The 20828-nt window shown below is 45.4% G+C and overlaps 7 non-coding genes across 7 annotated transcripts; all 7 read left to right on the forward strand.

Annotated features, from left to right (window-relative positions):
* Window positions 1-350: 350 nt before the first annotated feature.
* trnas-aga (transfer RNA serine (anticodon AGA)) lies at window positions 351-432 on the forward strand. Its single transcript has one exon. It is a non-coding gene; the product is annotated as a tRNA-Ser (tRNA).
* Window positions 433-2630: 2198 nt separating this feature from the next.
* trnal-uaa (transfer RNA leucine (anticodon UAA)) lies at window positions 2631-2714 on the forward strand. The gene has a single exon. It is a non-coding gene; the product is annotated as a tRNA-Leu (tRNA).
* Window positions 2715-3386: 672 nt separating this feature from the next.
* trnas-aga (transfer RNA serine (anticodon AGA)) lies at window positions 3387-3468 on the forward strand. Its single transcript has one exon. It is a non-coding gene; the product is annotated as a tRNA-Ser (tRNA).
* A 2166-nt stretch (window positions 3469-5634) lies between these two features.
* trnal-uaa (transfer RNA leucine (anticodon UAA)) lies at window positions 5635-5717 on the forward strand. The gene has a single exon. It is a non-coding gene; the product is annotated as a tRNA-Leu (tRNA).
* A 663-nt stretch (window positions 5718-6380) lies between these two features.
* trnas-aga (transfer RNA serine (anticodon AGA)) lies at window positions 6381-6462 on the forward strand. Its single transcript has one exon. It is a non-coding gene; the product is annotated as a tRNA-Ser (tRNA).
* Window positions 6463-8627: 2165 nt separating this feature from the next.
* trnal-uaa (transfer RNA leucine (anticodon UAA)) lies at window positions 8628-8710 on the forward strand. Its single transcript has one exon. It is a non-coding gene; the product is annotated as a tRNA-Leu (tRNA).
* A 671-nt stretch (window positions 8711-9381) lies between these two features.
* trnas-aga (transfer RNA serine (anticodon AGA)) lies at window positions 9382-9463 on the forward strand. Its single transcript has one exon. It is a non-coding gene; the product is annotated as a tRNA-Ser (tRNA).
* The last annotated feature ends 11365 nt before the right edge of the window (window positions 9464-20828 follow it).

Here is a 20828-nt window from a genome sequence, read left to right on the forward strand (position 1 = left end):
TTCTGACTTCGAGGTGACGCGGAGAGTGAGATTTAAAATCGCTGAAATATCAGTGAAATTATATTGTGGAAAGTCGGATTGTCCGAGTTCGTTTATCAGTCTTTTTATCACACGTCCAATGTTCGAGATAAATGATATCTTTAAAGGCAGAAGAAGTTCATCGTCCAGGTGTATTTGAAGCCAGGTCTACCATGCAATAGGTCGGGATACCCACCACGATCCAAACGAGCAACGAGCGTGAACAACCGACCCCCTCACCGACGGTTGATACCCACACCAGTTCTGTGGCTCGGTGTCGCAGAGCGCTGGATTATTACGATTTTAAGTGAGCAGCATTGTGCTTTTAGCAAGTAGTCGTGGCCGAGTGGTTAAGGCGATGGACTAGAAATCCATTGGGGTTTCCCCGCGCAGGTTCGAATCCTGCCGACTACGGTTTAGAGTTACCATTTTGTCATTTAATCTCTGCGTTTCAACCGATCCGAGTGTGTGCAAAATGAAAATCCATTGTCAAGAAGTCGGAGCAGGACATTCGCGGACTCATCATACAATCTAGAATAGTCAACATGGTTTTATGAATGGGAAATCGTGTCTGACAATTTTATTAGAGTTATTTGAGGAAGTAACGATCAGGGTGGATAAAGGGTAACCAATGGATGCAGTATATTTGGATTTCCAAAAGGCATTCGATAAGGTGCCACAGAAAAGGTGATATCCCTGCTGCTTGTTGTTCTCCACGCTTGCACACACCCGTGCCTTCTGCCGCTTCCTGCCACTGCTTCTGACCTTTACCACGCAGAGAATAACAGACACAAGATAAGAGCCCATAGATTGGGGATTTGCCAACTCACAGAAAACAAAGAGTCGGGATTAAAGGTCATTTTCAAAATGGCATTCGGTAACTGACGGATGCCGCAGGGATCAGTGCTCGGGCCTCAACTATTTACAATATGGATCAATGACTTGGATGAAGGGACAGAGCGCATTTTGGCCAAATTTGCTGATGATACGAAAATATGTGGAAAAGCAAGTTGCGAGGGTGACACAAAGTATCTACAAAGGGATATTGACAGGTTAAGCGAATGGGCAAACATTTGGCAAATGGAATATAAGGTGGGAAAAAGTGAATTCATCCACTTTGGCAGGAAAAATAAAAATGCAAAATATTATTTCAATGGAGAAATACTACAAAATGCTGCAGTACTGAGGGATATGAGTGTCATCGTACATGAAACACAAAAAGTCACCATGCAGGTGCAGCAGGTAATCCAGATGGCGAACGAAATATTGGACTATTGAGAGAAAGAAGAAGAAAATATTGACCATTTAATGATTCAACCGGAGCCGTTTTCCTGGGAGTCGGTTTTGAAAAAGGACACAGGCTCAATTTGTTCCAATCTGTTTCCTTCTTTGACCCTGTGATTCTCAAATCTGCGGGTATTGGACAGATAGAGGGAGAGAGACTGACACAGACTCAGACAGACCGAGAGAGTCTCTTTCTGTCGCAGTGTCTCTCTCTCTTTCTGAGTGTCTCTCTTTCCCACTCTTTTCTTCGCACCTCACATCACTTTATTCTGGATCTTAACTAACAGAGAGATGGAAATGTGAACAGTGAGTCTTCTTTCAACAGTGGCCCGTGGAAAGTGAAACAAACTGTCATCAAATAGGTCATTTCATTAAAAGTTAAAGCTGGAAACAGGTACGGACGGGGATCGAGCTCGCGCTTTTCTATTATAATGAGACCAACGCTTTTCCAATTGGCCACCGCACCCCACGAGCCAAAAACGGATGATAATGTTCTTCATCGGGTGAAGTCAGATCAACAGCTTTTAGCAACTGATTGCGACAATCGACTGATTGAGGAGCTTTGGATTTCGACTATTCCGCCTGAACTAATAATTTCATGACAGTTCATTTCACGGGCCATTGTGGAAAGATTCACAGAGAGAGAGATAGAAAGAGACAGAGAGAGAAAACGAGGGAGAGAGATGGAGACATGGGGAGAGAGAGATAGAGAGACCTTAACAGAGAGTTTTAAAATCGTTGGAGTATCAGTGAGATTAAATTTTGGAAAGTGGGATGGTCCGAGTTAGTCTTTCAATGTTTTTTCCACATCAAGTATTGGAAATAAATTCCTTTCTGTATGTCTCTCTCTCTCTATTTTGAGCGGCTGAATTAGCCCGGGTCTGCAAACAGCTCGATTCTGCGGATTTATAACTTGCACATTATTAGTGTTCTGAAATCGAGGTGAAGAGTGAGGCAGAGAGCAGGTTTTAAAATCGCTGGAATATCAGTGAAATTAAATTGTGGAAAGTCGGATGGTCCGAGTTCGACTTTCAGTGTATTTTCCACATCAAATAGTGGAGATCAATGAAAGTGAAGCTTTTAAAGGCAACAACACCGGGACTTCGACATTGGAGAATTGAACGCTGATCAACCGCGTGACAGATGGGGATATTCAGCACAACACGAAGGAGGAACTGGCGTGAACAGTTGATGGACACTCCCCACTGTTGGCGTTGGACACGCTTCAAATTTCATTTAATCCATTCCAACCATTTATTTGATGACAAACAAAACCGTAGAAGAAGTGACTCTCAAGCACATTACACATAGAGCAACGTTATGAAAGGACTAGGATGGCCGAGTGGTTAAGGCGTTGGATTTAAGATCCGATGGTTTTATACCCGCGTGGGGTCCGAACCCCACTCCTGGTCGGTGCGGTTTGCGTTCCATTTTGATACTGATCATTGACTCTCTTTTGCCATTTGCATCACAGAATCAGAGAAAGGTGACAGCACGGAAGGAGGCCTTTTGGTCCATCGTGTCCGTGCCGGCTTTATGCAAGACCAATCCAGCTAGTCCCACCCCCCCCGCGCTATCCCTCCAGCACTGCAACCTTTTTCCTTTCAAGTACTTATCCCGTTCCGTTTTGAAAGCCATCATTGAATCTGCCTCCATCAGCCACTCGGGATGCTGAATTAGCCCGGGTCTCTTCACAACGCGACTCTGCCTTTCATTTCTTGCTCATTATTGTGGTTCTGACATCGAGGTGACGCGGAGAGTGAGAATTAAAATCGCTGAAATATCAGTGAAATTATATTGTGGAAAGTGGGATTGTCCGAGTTCGTTCATCAGTCTTTTTATCACACGTCCAATGTTCGAGATAAATGATATCTTTGAAGGCAGAAGAAATTCATCGTCCAGGTGTATTTGAAGCCAGGTCGACCATGTAATAGGTCGGGATACCCACCACCATACAAACGAGCAACGAGCGTGAACAACCGACCCCCTCACCGACGGTTGATCCCCACACCAGTTCTGCGGCTCGGTGTCGCAGAGCGCTGGATTATTACGATTTTAAGTGAGCAGCATTGTGCTTTTAGCAAGTAGTCGTGGCCGAATGGTTAAGGCGATGGACTAGAAATCCATTGGGGTTTCCCCGCGCAGGTTCGAATCCTGCCGACTACGGTTTAGAGTTACCTTTTTATCCTTTTATCTCTGCGTTTCAACCGATACGAGTGTGTGCAAAATGAAAATCCATTGTCAAGAAGTCGGAGCAGGACATTCGCGGACTCATCATACAATCTAGAATCGTCAACATGGTTTTATGAATGGGAAATCGTGTCTGACAATTTTATTCGAGTTATTTGAGGAAGTAGCGATCAGGGTAGATAAAGGGGAACCAATGGATGCAGTATATTTGGATTTCCAAAAGGCATTCGATAAGGTGCCACAGAAAAGGTGATATCCCTGCTGCTTGTTATTCTCCACGCTTACACACACCCGTGCCTTCTGCCGCTTCCTGCCACTGCTTCTGACCTTTACCACGCAGAGAATAACAGGCACAAGATAAGAGCTCATAGATTGGGGGTTTGCTCACTAACAGAAAACAAAGAGTTGGGATTAAAGGGTCATTTTCAAAATGGCAATCGGTAACTGATGGGTGCCGCAGGGCTCAGTGATGGAACCTCAAGTATTTACAATATATGTCAATGACTTGCATGAAGGGACAGAGTGTATTGTGGCCAAATTTGCTGATGATACGAAAATAGGTGGAAAAGCAAGTTGCGAGGGTGACACACATTATCTACAAAGGGCTATTGACAGTTTTAGCGAATGGGCAAAAATTTGGCAGATGGAATATAAGGTGGGAAAATATGAATTCATCCACTTTGGCTGGAAAAATAAAAAAGCAAAATATTATTTAAATTGAGAAATACTACAAAATGCTGCAGTACAGAGGGATCTGGGTATCATCGTGCATGAAACACAAAAATTCAAAATACAGGTGCAGCAGGTAATCCAGAAGGCAAACGGAATATTGAGAGAAAGACAGAGAAACCATTGACCATTTAACGATTCAACCGGAGCCGTTTTCCTGGGAGTCGGTTTTGAAACAGGACACAGGGACAATGTGTTCCAATCTGTTTCCTTCTTTGACCCTGTGATTTTCAAATCTGCGGGGATTGGACAGATGGAGGGAGAGAGAGTGACACAGACTCAGACAGACCGAGAGAATCTCTTTCTGAGTGTCTCTCTTGATTATTCTTTTCCTCGCACCCCACATCACTTCATTCTGGATCTCAACGAACAGAGAGATGAAAATGTGAACAGTGAGTCTTCTTTCAACAGTGGCCCGTGGAAAGTGAAACAAACTGTCATCAAATTGATCATTTCATTAATATTTGAAGCTGAAAACAGGTACGGACGCGGATCGAACCCGCGCGGTTTTGTTTAGCAAACCGACGCTTCGTCACTTGGCCACCGCACCCCTCGATGGGTAATGGGATAATAATGCTCTTCATCGGCTGAAGTCAGATCAACAGCTTTCAGCAACTGATTGCGACAATCGACTGATTGAGGAACAATGGATTTCGACTTTTCCGCCTGAAGTCATAATTTCATGACAGTTCATTTCACGGGCCATTGTGGAAAGATTCACAGAGAGAGAGATAGAAAGAGACAGAGAGAGAAAACGAGGGAGAGAGATGGAGACATGGGGAGAGAGAGATAGAGAGACCTTAATAGAGAGTTTTAAAATCGTTGGAGGATCAGTGAGATTAAATTTTGGAAAGTGGGATGGTCCGAGTAAGTCTTTCAATGTTTTTTCCACATCAAATATTCGAATATAAATTTCTTTCTGTATGTCTCTCTCTCTCTATTTAGAGCGGCTGAATTAGCCCGGGTCTGCAAACAGCTCGATTCTGCGTATTCATAACTTGCACATTATTAGTGTTCTGAAATCGAGGTGAAGAGTGAGGCAGAGAGCAGGTTTTAAAATCGCTGGAATATCAGTGAAATTAAATTGTGGAAAGTCGGATGGTCCGAGTTCGACATTCAGTGTATTTTCCACATCAAATATTGGAGATAAATGAAAGTGAAGCTTTTAAAGGCAGAAACACCGGGACTTCGACATTGGAGAATTGAACCCTGATCAACCGCGTGACAGATGGGGATATTCAGCACGACACCAACGAGGAACTGGCGTGAGCAGCTGATGGGCACTCCCCACAGATGGCGTCAGACACGCTTCAAATTTCATTGAATCCATTCCAACCATTTATTTGATGACAAAGAAAAGCGTAGAAGAAGTGACACTCAAGTACATTACACATAGAGCAAGATTCTGAAAAGACCAGGATGGCCGAGTGGTTAAGGCGTTGGACTTAAGATCCAATGGGTTTATACCCGCGTGGGTTCGAACCCCACTCCTGGTAGTTGTTACATTTTGATACTGATCATTGACTCTCTTTTGCAATTTGCATCACAGAATCAGAGAAAGGTGACAGCACGGAAGGAGACCTTTTGGCCCATCGTGTCCGTGCCGGCTCCATGCAAGACCAATCCAGCTGGTCCCACTACCCGCCCTATCCCCCTTGCAATGCACTTTTTTTTCCGTTCAAGTACTTATCCCTTTCCGTTTTGAAAGCCATCATTGAATCTGCCTCTGTCAGCCACTTTGGGATGCTGAATTCGACCGGGTCTCTTCACAACGCGACTCTGCTTTTCATTTCTTGCTCATTATTGTGGTTCTGACTTCGAGGTGACGCGGAGAGTGAGATTTAAAATCGCTGAAATATCAGTGAAATTATATTGTGGAAAGTGGGATTGTCCGAGTTCGTTTATCAGTCTTTTTATCACACGTCCAATGTTCGAGATAAATGATATCTTTAAAGGCAGAAGAAGTTCATCGTCCAGGTGTATTTGAAGCCAGGTCTACCATGTAATAGGTCGGGATACCCACCACGATACAAACGAGCAACGAGCGTGAACAACCGACCCCCTCACCGACGGTTGATACCCACACCAGTTCTGCGGCTCGGTGTCGCAGAGCGCTGGATTATTACGATTTTAAGTGAGCAGCATTGTGCTTTTAGCAAGTAGTCGTGGCCGAGTGGTTAAGGCGATGGACTAGAAATCCATTGGGGTTTCCCCACGCAGGTTCGAATCCTGCCGACTACGGTTTAGAGTTACCATTTTGTCATTTAATCTCTGCGTTTCAACCGATCCGAGTGTGTGCAAAATGAAAATCCATTGTCAAGAAGTCGGAGCAGGACATTCGTTGACTCATCATACAATCTAGAATAGTCAACATGGTTTTATGAATGGGAAATCCTGTCTGACAATTTTATTCGAGTTATTTGAGGAAGTAGCGATCAGGGTGGATAAAGGGGAATCAATGGATGCAGTATATTTGGATTTCCAAAAGGCATTCGATAAGGTGCCACAGAAAAGGTGATATCCCTGCTGCTTGTTATTCTCCACGCTTACACACACCCGTGCCTTCTGCCGCTTCCTGCCACTGCTTCTGACCTTTACCACGCAGAGAATAACAGGCACAAGATAAGAGCTCATAGATTGGGGGTTTGCTCACTAACAGAAAACAAAGAGTTGGGATTAAAGGGTCATTTTCAAAATGGCAATCGGTAACTGATGGGTGCCGCAGGGCTCAGTGATGGAACCTCAAGTATTTACAATATATGTCAATGACTTGCATGAAGGGACAGAGTGTATTGTGGCCAAATTTGCTGATGATACGAAAATAGGTGGAAAAGCAAGTTGCGAGGGTGACACACATTATCTACAAAGGGCTATTGACAGTTTTAGCGAATGGGCAAAAATTTGGCAGATGGAATATAAGGTGGGAAAATATGAATTCATCCACTTTGGCTGGAAAAATAAAAAAGCAAAATATTATTTAAATTGAGAAATACTAAAAAATGCTGCAGTACAGAGGGATCTGGGTATCATCGTGCATGAAACACAAAAATTCAAAATACAGGTGCAGCAGGTAATCCAGAAGGCAAACGGAATATTGAGAGAAAGACAGAGAAACCATTGACCATTTTACGATTCAACCGGAGCCGTTTTCCTGGGAGTCGGTTTTGAAACAGGACACAGGGACAATGTGTTCCAATCTGTTTCCTTCTTTGACCCTGTGATTTTCAAATCTGCGGGGATTGGACAGATGGAGGGAGAGAGAGTGACACAGACTCAGACAGACCGAGAGAATCTCTTTCTGAGTGTCTCTCTTGATTATTCTTTTCCTCGCACCCCACATCACTTCATTCTGGATCTCAACGAACAGAGAGATGAAAATGTGAACAGTGAGTCTTCTTTCAACAGTGGCCCGTGGAAAGTGAAACAAACTGTCATCAAATTGATCATTTCATTAATATTTGAAGCTGAAAACAGGTACGGACGCGGATCGAACGCGCGCGGTTTTGTTTAGCAAACCGATGCTTCGTCACTTGGCCACCGCACCCCTCGATCGATAACGGGATAATAATGCTCTTCATCGGCTGAAGTCAGATCAACAGCTTTCAGCAAATGATTGCGACAATCGACTGATTGAGGAGCAATGGATTTCGACTTTTCCGCCTGAAGGAATAATTTCATGACAGTTCATTTCACGGGCCATTGTGGAAAGATTCACAGAGAGAGAGATAGAAAGAGACAGAGAGAGAAAACGAGGGAGAGAGATGGAGACATGGGGAGAGAGAGATAGAGAGACCTTAATAGAGAGTTTTAAAATCGTTGGAGTATCAGTGAGATTAAATTTTGGAAAGTGGGATGGTCCGAGTAAGTCTTTCAATGTTTTTTCCACATCAAATATTCGAAATAAATTCCTTTCTGTATGTCTCTCTCTCTCTATTTAGAGCGGCTGAATTAGCCCGGGTCTGCAAACAGCTCGATTCTGCGTATTCATAACTTGCACATTATTAGTGTTCTGAAATCGAGGTGAAGAGTGAGGCAGAGAGCAGGTTTTAAAATCGCTGGAATATCAGTGAAATTAAATTGTGGAAAGTCGGATGGTCCGAGTTCGACATTCAGTGTATTTTCCACATCAAATAGTGGAGATAAATGAAAGTGAAGCTTTTAAAGGCAGAAACACCGGGACTTCGACATTGGAGAATTGAACGCTGATCAACCGCGTGACAAATGGGGATATTCAGCACGACACCAACGTGGAACGAGCGTGAGCAGTTGATGGACACTCCCCACAGATGGCGTTTGACACGCTTCAAATTTCATTGAATCCATTCCAACCATTTATTTGATGACAAAGGAAAGCGTAGAAGAAGTGACACTCAAGTACATTACACATAAAGCAACATTGTGAAAGGACTAGGATGGCCGAGTGGATAAGGCGTTAGATTTAAAATCCAATGGGTTTATACCCGCGTGGATTCAAGCCCCACTCGTGGTAGATATTGTTTCCGTTATATTTTGATACTGATCATTGACTCTCTTTTGCAATTTGCATCACAGATTCATAGAAAGGTAACAGCACGGAAGGAGGCCTTTTGGCCCATCGTTTCCGTGCCGGCTCCATGCAAGACCAATCCAGCTGGTCCCACTACCCCGCCCTATCCCGCGAGCACTGCAATTTTTTTCCTTTCAAGTGCTTATCCCGTTCCGTTTTGAAAGCCATCATTGAATCTGCCTCCATCAGCCACTTCGGGATGCTGAATTAGCCCGGGTCTCTTCACAACGCGACTCTGCCTTTCATTTCTTGCTCATTATTGTGGTTCTGACATCGAGGTGACGCGGAGAGTGAGATTCAAAATCGCTGAAATATCAGTGAAATTAGATTGTGGAAAGTGGGATTGTCCGAGTTCGTTCATCAGTGTTTTTTCACACGTCCAATTCTGGAGATAAATGAAAACTTTAAATGTCGTAGAAGTTCATCGTCCAGGTGTATTTTAAGCCAGGTCGACCATGTAATAGGTCGGGATACCCACCACGAAACAAACGAGTAACTTGCGTGAACAATCGACCCCCTGACCGACGGCTGACACCGACACCAGTTCTGCTGTTCTGTGTCGCAGAGCGCTGGATTATTGCGATATTAAGTGAGCAGCATTGTGCTTTTAGCAAGTAGTCGTGGCCGAGTGGTTAAGGCGATGGACTAGAAATCCATTGGGGTCTCCCCGCGCAAGTTCGAATCCTGCCGACTACGGTTCAGAGTTTTCTTTTCCGACCTTTCATCTCTGCGTTTTAACCGATCCGAGTGTGTGTCAAATGAAAATGCTCGAATCCATTATTAAGAAGTCGGAGCAGGACATTCGCGGACTCATGACACAATCTAGAAAAGTCAACATGGTTTTATGAATGGGAAATCGTGTCTGAAAATTTTATTGGAGTTCTTTGAGGAAGTAACGATCAGGGTGGATAAAGGGGAACCAATGGATGCAGTATATTTGGAGTTCCAAAAGGCATTCGAAAACGTGCCATATAAAAGGTGGTATCCCTGCTGCTTGTTATTCTCCACGCTTACACCCACCCGTGCCTTCTGCCGCTTCCTGCCACTGCTTCTGACCTTTACCTCGCAGAGAATAACAGTCACAAGATAAGAGCTCATCGATTGGGGATTTGCTAACTAACAGAAAACAAAGAGTCGGGATTAAAGGGTCATTTTCAAAATGGCAATCGGTAACTGATGGGTGCCGCAGGGATCAGTGCTGGGGCCTCAACTATTTACAATATATATCAATGACTTGCATGAAGGCACAGAGTGTATTGTTGCCAAATTTGCTGATGATACGAAAATAGGTGGAAAAGCAAGTTGCGAGGGTGACACAAAGGGATATTGACAGGTTAAGCGAATGGGCAAAACTTTGGCAGATGGAATATAAGGTGGGAAAATGTGAAGTCATCCACTTTGGCAGGAACAATAAAAAAGCAAAATATTATTTCAACGGAGAAATACTACAAAATGCTGCAGTACAGAGGGATCTGGGTGTCATCGTACATGAAACACAAAAAGTCACCATGCGGGTGCAGCAAGTAATCCAGAAGGCAAACGGAATATTGGACGATTGAGAGAAAGACAGAGAAACGGACACTCACACAGAAAAGCTGAGAAAAAATGAGACACACACACATTACACCCAGAGGCACGGTCGTTCTTGGTGCCCGTCTGTTGCAGCGCGATGGATGGTTGCAATTGTAAGTGAGCAGCATTTAGCTGAGCTCTCGCAGACGTGGCCGAGTTGTTTCGGGCGATGGATAAAAAATTCAATGGGGTCTCCCCGTGCAGGTTCAGAGCTTTGTTTTCAGACCCTTCACGTCTGCGTTTCAACCGACATGTGTGTGTCTGTCTGTCAGTGTGTGTACCTGTGTGTTTGAGTATCTATCTGTGTATCAGTGTCTGCTGAGTCAGTGTGTGTGTATTGTGTCTGTCCGTGTGTGTCTCACTTATTCAACGCTTTTCAGAGTGTCTCTCTGTCACTCTTTCCCCCCCTCCCCACATCATTTCATTCTGGACTTTGACTAACAAAGAGATGGAATATGTGAAAGACAAGCCTTCTTTCAACACATTGTGAGCTCGTTGCCAAGACTGATGCCCACTGAGCGACGGCTGATAACTATACCAGTCATGCGGCTCTGCGTCAATTATTTGTCCGATTACGCTGGTGTGAAGCGCCTTGGGGCGTTTTGCTGCGTTAAAGACTCGATATCAATGCAACTTTTTGTTGTGGGCAATTGTGATTGCATCAAACTGAGAGAGTTGAGGGGAGAGCTGCAGCGCCACCACTGGAGACGATTGGTATTGCAGGCATCTCCTGTTTTGTGAGTTTCACCGGCCTTCCTCTTCTCAGACCCCTTGATCACCTTGTCCGGTTCCCGGTTTGGGAACCTCTGCTCTGCTCAGCTCTCTGGTGGGGTGGGACTTGAAACCACAATCTTCAGACTCAAAGGCCAGAGTGGAGCAGATTAGAGAGATCTGAGATTCGCTGGAATGTCAGTGCAATTAATTTCGGGAAGGTGGGAACATTTTATCAATAGATTTTCTGCATCCAATATTGCAGATAAATGGCCAGAAACATAAAAGTGAGACTTTTAATGCCACAATTGAACCTCGGTCTTCCGCGTGCTCCCACTAACGGAGAACTGATGCATGAAGTGAATGTCCTCTCACCACAGGTGGTCTGAGACATGTTTTATGTTCCAGTCAATCTTTTTAAACTATTTATTCGATGATAGTTTGTTTAACTTTCCATGGGTCTCTGTTGAAAGAGGTCTTACATTTCACAATTCCATCACTTTGTTGGTCAAGGTACAGAGCAAAATGATGTGGGGAGCTGGGGACAAAATGACAGGGAGAAAGAAAGACTGTGAGACACTCAGAAAAGCGTGGAAGTGACCCTCAGGCACGTTGCACACAAACTTTACACGGGCCTCTGTTGAAAGAAAACTTACCGTTCACATTTCCATCTCTTTGTTAGTAAAGGTGCCAGAATAAAGTGATGTGTGGAGCGCGGGAAAGAGTGACAGAGAGAGAGAGAAAGGCAGAGAAAGAGGAGACCCACTCAGAAAAGCTTAGAACAAGTGAGACAAACATACACATTACACACACAGGCCTAGTGAACCTTGGTGCCCGTGTGTTGCAGAGCGATGGGTCGTTGCCATTTTAAGTGAGCAGGTTTTAGTTGAGGTTAAGTCGTTGTGCTGAAGGCAATGGACCAGAAATCTATTGGGGCCTCCCCGCAGCTTCGAATCCTGCCGACAACGGTTCACAGCTTTCTTTTCAAACCTTCCATATCTGCGTTTCAACATACACGTGTGTGTCTGTCTGTCAGTGTGTGATTATCTATCTGTGTATCAGTGTCGGTTTGTACATGGCTGCGTGTGTGTAATGTGTCTGTGCGTGTGTGTCTCACAGCTGAGTGCAGTAGATACAACAAAAGCTACGGGCCCCGACAACATCCCGGCTCTCGTGCTGAAGTCTTGTGCTCCAGAACTAGCGGCGCCTCCAGCCAAACTGTTCCAGTCCAGGTACAACACTGGCATCTACCCGACAATGTGGAAAATTGCCCAGGTATGTCCTGTCCATAAAAAGCAGAACACAACCAATCCGGCCAATTACCGCCCAATCTGTCTACTCTCAAACATCAACAAAGTGATGGAAGGTGTCGTCGACAGTGCTATCAAGCGGCACTTACTCACCAATAACCTGCTCACCAATGCTCAGTTTGGGTTACACCAGGACCACTCGGCTCCAGACCTCATTACAGGCTTTGTCCAAACATGGACAAAAGAGCTGAATTCCAGAGGTGGGGTGAGAGTGACTGCCCTTGACATCAAGGCAGCATTTGACCGAGTGTAGCACCAAGGAGCCCTCGTAAAATTGAAGTCAATGGGAATCATGGTGAAAATTCTCCAGTGGCTGAAGATATACCGAGCACAAAGGAAGATGGTTAGTGGTTGCCAAAGGCCAATCATCTCAGCCCCAGGATACTGCTGCAGAAGTTCCTCAGGTCCATCCACCACCCTAAACATTCACTCCCTTCACCACCGGCGCACAGTGGCTGCAGTGTGTATCATCTACAGGATGCACTGCAGCAACTCGCCAAGGCATCTTCGACAGCACCTCCCAAACCCGCGACCTCTACCACCCAGAAGGACAAGGGCATCAGGCGCATGGGAACAACATCACCTGCACGTTCCCCTCCAAGTCACACACCATCCCGACTTGGAAATATATCGCCGTTCCTTCATCGTAGCTGGGTCAAAATCCTGGAACTCCCTTCCTAACAGCACTGTGGGGGGAACCTTCACCACACGGACGGCAGCGGTTCAAGAAGGGGGCTCACCAACACCTTCTCAAGGGCAATTAAGGATGGGCAATAAATGCTGGTCTCTCCAGCGACGCTCACATCCCATGAACGAATAAAATAAAACAACGCGACTGTTTCTTTCATTTCTTGCTCATTATTGTGGTTCTGTCATCAGGGTGACGCAGAGAGGAAGGTTTAAAATCACTGGAATATCAGTGAAATTATATTGTGGAAAGTGGGATTGTCCGAGTTAGTTTCTCAGTGTTTTTTCACGCATCCAATGTTGAAGATAAATTGCAAGAGAAATGAAAGTGAAGCTTTTAAAGGCCATAAGATTTGATATATTTCGTCGGGGAATTAAGCCCCGGTCTCTTGCATAATAGGCGGGGATATTCACCACGATACTAACGAGGAACTGCCGTGGGCTAATAAAGGACACTCACCACAGATGGCCTCATACACGCTTCAGGTTTCAGTGAATCTATTTTAACCATTTATTTGATGACAATTTGCTTAACTTTCCACGGGCCACTGTTGAAAGAATACTTACCTTTCACATTTCCATCTCTTTGTTCATCAAGGTCCAAAATAAAGTGATGTGGGGAGCGCGGGAGAGAGTGACAGAGCGAAGAAAGGCAGAGGAACGGAGACTCGCTCGGAAAAGCTTCGAAAAAGTGAGACACACAAATACAGGTACATTGCACACACAGGCATCCTGATTCTTAATGCTCGTCTGTTGCAGACCGATGGATCTTTGTAATTTTAATGTGAGCAGCATTTCGAACAGGTCAAGTTGTTGGACCGAAATCCATTGGATTCTCCCCGCGTATGTTCGAATCCTGCCGACTACGGTTCAGAGCTTTCTTTTCAAACCTTTCATCTCTCCGTTTCAATCTGCACGAGTGTTTGGGTGTCTGCTTGTGTGTGTCTCACTTTTACAACGCAATTCAGAGTGTTTCTCTGTCTTTTAAAAGCAGTTAAAGTTGAGTCTCCCCGGTCTCCCTCCAGACAGACGATACTAACGAGGAACTGCCGTGAGTCGGTCAAGGACAATCACCACGGATGGCGTAAGATGAGCTCCAATTTTCAGTGACTCTATTTCAACCATTTAGTTCATTACAATTCGTTTAACTTAGTGGTGCTACCGAGCCACTCTTGGTGATGGACATGGATGTTCCCCACCCAGAGTGCCCCTGCTACCGTCAGTGATTCCTCTAAGTGCTGCTCAACATGGAGGAGGACTGATTCATCAGCTGAAGGAGGGCGGTAGGTGGTAATCAGCAGAAGGTTTCCTTGCCCATGTTTGACCTGATGCCATGAGATTTCATGGGGTCCGGAGTCAATGCTGAGGACTCCCTCCTGACTGCATATCACTATACCGCCACCTCTGGTGGGTCTGTCCTGTCGGTGGGAGTGGACACACCCAGGGATGGTGATGGAAGAGTCTGGGACGTTGGCCGACAGGTATGATTCTGTGAGTATGGCTATGTCAGGCTATTCTTGGGACAACTCTCCCAATTTTGTTACAAGTCCCAAGATGTTTGTGAGGAGGACTTTGCATTGTCGACTGGGCTTGGTTTGCCTTTGTTGTGTCCGGTGCCTCGTGGTCCGTGATAGCCTTTCAGTGTATTTTCCGCATCAAATATTCGAGATAAATTGCAAGAGAAATGAACGTGAAACTTTTGAAGGCAGCGAAAGTGCAACCTCCCCGTTGGAGAATTGAACCCCCGGTCACTTGCGTGATAAGCGGTGATACTCACCAGTACACTAACGAAGAACTGGTGTGGGTCAGTAAAGGACACTCACCACAGATGGCGTTAAACATGCTTCAAATATCAGTGAATCTATTTTAACCATTTGTTTGATGACCTTTCATCTCTGCGGTTCAATCTACACGTGTTTCTGTCTGTCAGTGAGTGTACCTGTGTGTGTGTGTGTGTGTTAGTATCTGCTTATGTATCAGTGTCTGCGTGTGTACATGGCTGTGTATGTGTGTGTCTAAAATGAAAATGCTAGAATCCATTATTAAGGAAATTATCCTTCCTCCCTCAACTAACAAAACCAAAACGCAGATTAACTGACCATCCATTTCATTGTTGTATGTGGGATCTTTCTGGTAAACCTCCACTTGGAGATATATTGCAAGAGGAATGAAAGTGAAGCTTTAAAGGCAATAAAAATGTAACCTCCCGGTGGGGAAATTGAACCCTGGTTTCCAAGGGCCACTATTGAAAGAAGACTGACCTTTCACATTTCCATCTCTCTGTTCGTCAAGGTCCAGAATAACGTGATGTGGGGAGAGCGGGAGGGAGTGACAGAGCGAGAAAGACAGAGAAAGAGAGACCCACTCAGAAAAGCTTAGAAAAAGTGAGACACACACACACACACACACATTTAGACACATTACACACGCAGGCATCACATATATATATATATATACACACACATACACACAGGCGCATTACACACGCAGGCATACATACAAATATAAACATTTTTAGACTCGAATTTTTGGAGCAAAACCATACGAAAGTTCAAGTTTATTGGAAAGCTTTGCGCACAAGGGGAGAGTGGGAAGCTTCCTCAAGCTCGCACCTCACTCTCAAAGGAACATCAGCACTAAACATACACACAGGCACATTACACACACCGGCATTTATATGTACACATGCACTCAGGCACATTACACAAAGAGGCATAATCGTTAAATCTCTCTCTCTCTCTCCCTCTAAGTTTCAATGTGTGTCTCACGTTCAGTCTTTGTGTGTGTGTCTCTCTGTCTCTGTCTCTCTGTCGCTCTCTCTCTGTCTCCGTCTCTCTCTCTCTGTCTGTCTGTCTCTCTCTCTCTCTCTGTGTCTGTTTGTCTCTCCCCCTCCCTCTCTCTAATACCCGCAGATCTGAGAATCACAGGGTCAAAGAAGGAAACAGATCGGAACACATTTGTGCTCTGCAACAGACGGGCCCCAAGAATTCAGTCCCCAAACAGTCTCCGCTCAATAATATTCTGAAAGTGACAATCACCTGTTTCATTATTTTTCTGTTCTATTTTTCTCTGTCGTTTTTGAAGAAGAAGCGAGGCAAAGAAGTAAAATTTGTAGTTGGCCTCTAAAAAATGCTTCCTCCCCGTCGGGGAACTAAATCCCTGGCTGAGGGGGGATATCTCACCACGATGGAGAATATCCAATTGGAAATGATTTTTCCGAAGCCTTTTAATCGCGCCACGTCCCCGTGTCTCCCCATCTCAGGGAAGAGGTCAAAGTCGCCAGAAAAACTTTGACCATTTAACGATTCTACCGGAGCCGTTTTCCTGCGAGTCGGTTTTGAAACAGGACACAGGCTCAATGTGTTCCAATCTGTTTCCTTCTTTGACCCTGTGATTCTCAAATCTGCGGGTATCAGACAGATGGAGGGAGAGAGACTGACACAGACTCAGACAGACCGAGAGAGTCTCTTTCTGTCCCAGTGTCTCTCTCTCTTTCTGAGTGTCTCTCTTTATCACTCTTTTCCTCGAACCCCACATCACTTTATTCTGGATCTTAACTGATAGAGAGATGGAAATGTGAACGGTGAGTCTTCTTTCAACAGTGGCCCGTGGAAAGTTAAACAAACTGTCATCAATTCGGTCATTTCATTAAAATTTGAAACCTGAAGCAGGTACGGATGGGGATCGAACCCGCGCTCTTCGGTTGACGAGAACGACGCCTTTCCACTTGGCCACCGCACCCCATGAGCAAAACGCGAAAGATAATGTTCTTCAGCGGGTGAAGTCAGATCAACAGGTTTCTGCAACTGATTGCGACAATCGACTGATTGAGGAAAAATGGATTTCGACTGTTCCGCCTGAACGAATAATTTGATGACAGTTTATTTAACGGGCTGTTGTGGAAAGATTCACAGAGAGATAGAAAGAGACAGACAGAAAGAGAGAGAGAGAGAGACAGATAGAGGGAGAGAGATGTACAGATGCAGAGATGGACACAGATGGAGACAAGGGGGCGGGGCGGGGCGGAGCCGGGGGGGTCGGTCGGGTGCAGAGAGAGACCTGAATGGAGTTTAAAATCGCTGGAATATCAGTGAAATTAAATTGTCAAAGTGGGATTATCCGAGTTAGTCTTTCAATGTATTTTCCACATCAAATATTGGAGATAAATTGCAAGTGAAAGTTTTTCGGACGGAGGGAGGTGCACAGTGGTGTTCCCTCGGGGTCGGTATTGGGACCACTGTTTTTTTGATATATATTAATGACTTGGACTTGGGTGCACAGGGCAAAATGTTAAAAATTGCAGATGACACAAAACTTGGAAGTGTAGTAAACAATGAGGAGGACAGTGATAGACTGCAACAAATATATATTCCTTAAGGCACAAAAACCCAACAGGAAAAGTGATCCAACCGTGGCTAACAAGATAAATTAAAGATAATATTAAATCAAAGGAAGAGGCAATAAAGTTGCCAGAAAAAGCAGTAAGCCTGAGGATTGGGAGCATTTTAGAATTCAACAAAGGAGGACCAAGAAATTGATAAAGAGGGAAAATAGAAATTGAGAGTAAACTGGCAAGAAACATAACGGACTCTAAAAGCTTCCACAGGGATGTAAAAAGCTAAAGACCAACGGTCGTGCTGGAAGGACCAGGATGACCGAGTGGTTCAGGCTTTGGATTTAAGATCCAGTGGATTTATCCCCGCGTGTTTCCGAACCCCACTCCTCGCAGCTGTTACTTCGGTTACATTTTGATCCTGCTCATTGTCACTCTTCTTCATTTGCATGATAGAAATGTTACCGCACGGAAGGATCGTTGCAATTTTAAGTGAACAGCATTTAACTGAAATCAAGTAGTTGTGACCGAGTGGTTTCGGCGATCGACTGAAAATCCACTCGGGTCTCCCCGCGCAGGTTTGAATCCTGCCGACTGCGGTTCAGAGCTTTCTTTCTCAAAGCTTTCATCTCTGTATTTCAATCTGTCCGTGTGGGTGCGTGTGTCAATTCTTCAACGCTTTTCAAAGTCTCTTTCTCCACTCCCGACATCATTTCATTCTGGACCTTGACTGACGAAGAGATGAAAGAAATGACACTCCGGCACATTACACACAAATTCAAAACGCAGGATGACCGAGTGCTTAAGAGTTTAAACGTAAGATTCAATGGGTTTTACCAGCGTGGGTTCAACCCCCACTCCTGATAGTTATTATTACGGTCGTATTTTGACTCATTTTCACTCTTCTCCCATTTCCATCACACCGTCAGAGAAAGGTTACAGCACGAAAGGAGGCCATTCGGTCCATCGAATCTGTGCCTTGTCTGTGCGAGATCATTCCAGCTCGTCCCTTTTCTTGGAGCCCTGCATTTTTTTCCTATCAAGTACTTATCCAATTCCCTTTTGAAAGCCACGATTGAATCTGCCTCCACCACCCCCTCGGGCAGTGCATTCGAGATCGCAACCACTCGCTGTGTTAAAAAGGTGTTCCTCACGTCACCTTTGGTTCTTTTGCCAATCACCTTAAAGCGATGTCCTCTAGTTCTTGACCCTTCCACCAATGGGAATAGTTTCTCTCCATCTACTCTCCATCTACTCTGTCTGGACCCTTCATGATTTTGAACACCTCGATCCGTTCCAAGAATCACAACCCCAGCTTCTCCAGTCTATCCACGTAACTAAAGTCCCTCATCATTGGAACCGTTCTAGTAAATCTCTTCTGCACCCTCTCGAAGACATTCACATCTTTCCTAAAGTGTGGTGCCCAGAACTGGACAAAATATTCCAATTGTGGTCAAACCAGTGTTTTATAAAGGTTCATCATGACTTCCATACTTTCGTACTTGTGCCACTATTTATAAAGCCTAGGATCCCGTTGCTTTTTTAAACGCTTTCTCAACATACCCTGCCACCTTTAACGATTTGTGCACATAAACCCCCAGATATCTCTGTTCCTTTATCCCTTTTAGCGTTGTGCCCTCCAGTTTACATTGCGTCTTCTCATTCTTCCCACTAAAATGTATCAATTCGCATTTTTCTGCTTTAAATTTCATCTGCCACGTGCCCGCCCAAGCCACCAGCCTGTCTGTTTTCTCTTGACGTCTATCAGTGTCCTCCTCACTGTATACGACCCTTCCAAGCTTTGGAAATTTTGGAATTGTGCCCTGAACACCCAAGTCCAAGTCATTAAGATATATCAAGAAAAGCAGTGGTCCCAGCTCTGACCCTGGGGAACACCACTGTACACCTTCCTCCAGTCCGAAAAACAACCGTTTACCACTTCTCTCTGTTTCTGTTCCCCAGTAATTTCTGTACCCATGTTGCTACAGCCCCCTTTATTCAATGGGGCCGCAGTCTTGGTGTTAGGCCTACCATGCGGAACTTTATCAAACGCCAATTGAAAGTCCATATACTCCACATCAGCCACATTGTTGTCTGAAGAGATATTTCTGTGGAGACTTCGTTTTCGCAAGGAGGCAATGGGCCGCCTCTGTGAGATGTCACAAGAGGAGCTTCAGCCACCTTCTATTTCCTGCAGGTCCTCGTCAGTGGCATGTGGGTCATTTCAGTTAGGCCCCGGTGACATGTGTAACATCACCCAGAGCCCTGTAAGAGTCTGAATTCATCAGCCCACAGATATACCCTCACCCAGAGCCCTGTGAGTGTCTGAATTAATCAGCCCACAGATATACCATCACCCAGAGCCCTGTGAGTGCCTGAATTCATCAGCCCACAGAGACACCCTCACCCAGAGCCCTGTGAGAGTCTGAATTCATCAGCCCACAGAGACACCATCACCCAGAGCCCTGTGAGTGTCTGAATTCATCAGCCCACAGAGACACCCTCACCCAGAGCCCTGTGAGAGTCTGAATTCATCAGCCCACAGAGACACCATCACCCAGAGCCCTGCGAGTGTCTGAATTCATCAGCCCACAGAGACACCATCACCCAGAGCCCTGTGAGTGTCTGAATTCATCAGCCCACAGAGACACCCTCACCCAGAGCCCTGTGAGAGTCTGAATTCATCAGCCCACAGATACACCATCACCCAGAGCCCTGTGAGAGTCTGAATTCATCAGCCCACAGATACACCCTCACCCAGAGCCCTGTGAGAGTCTGAATTCATCAGGTCACGGATACACCATCACCCAGAGCGCTGTGAGAGTCTGAATTCATCAGCCCACAGATACACCATCACCCAGAGCCCTGTGAGAGTCTGAATTCATCCGATCACAGAGACACCATCACCCAGAGCTCTGCGAGAGTGAGTTCATGAGGTCACGGACGCGATATTCCGCAGGGTTTCCCAGTTCATCAACCTCGACATGTCCCCAGATCGACAAAGGAATAGGTCTACCGTGTTCCACAGGATCGCTGGATTCCGCAAATGGAGAGGTCTACCGTGTTCCACAGGATCACTGGATTCCGCAAATGGAGAGGTCTACCGTGTTCCACAGGATCGCTGGATTCCCCAAAGGGAGAGGTCTACCGTGTTCCCAGGATCGCTGGATTCCCCAAAGGGAGCGGTCTACCGTGTTCCCCACGATCGCTGGATTCCCCAAAGGGAGAGATCTACCGTGTTCCACAGGATCGCTGGATTCCCCAAAGGGAGAGATCTACCGTGTTCCCCACGATCGCTGGATTCCCCAAAGGGAGAGATCTACCGTGTTCCACAGGATCGCTGGATTCCCCAAAGGGAGAGATCTACCATGTTCCACAGGATCGCTGGATTCCCCAGAGTTCATGGTGTAGTCGATGGAACCCGTGTGATATGGAAGGCACCCAATGA

The sequence above is a fragment of the Heptranchias perlo genome, unplaced genomic scaffold (assembly GCF_035084215.1).
Source record: "Heptranchias perlo isolate sHepPer1 unplaced genomic scaffold, sHepPer1.hap1 HAP1_SCAFFOLD_56, whole genome shotgun sequence".
In the NCBI taxonomy this organism is placed as follows: domain Eukaryota; kingdom Metazoa; phylum Chordata; class Chondrichthyes; order Hexanchiformes; family Hexanchidae; genus Heptranchias; species Heptranchias perlo.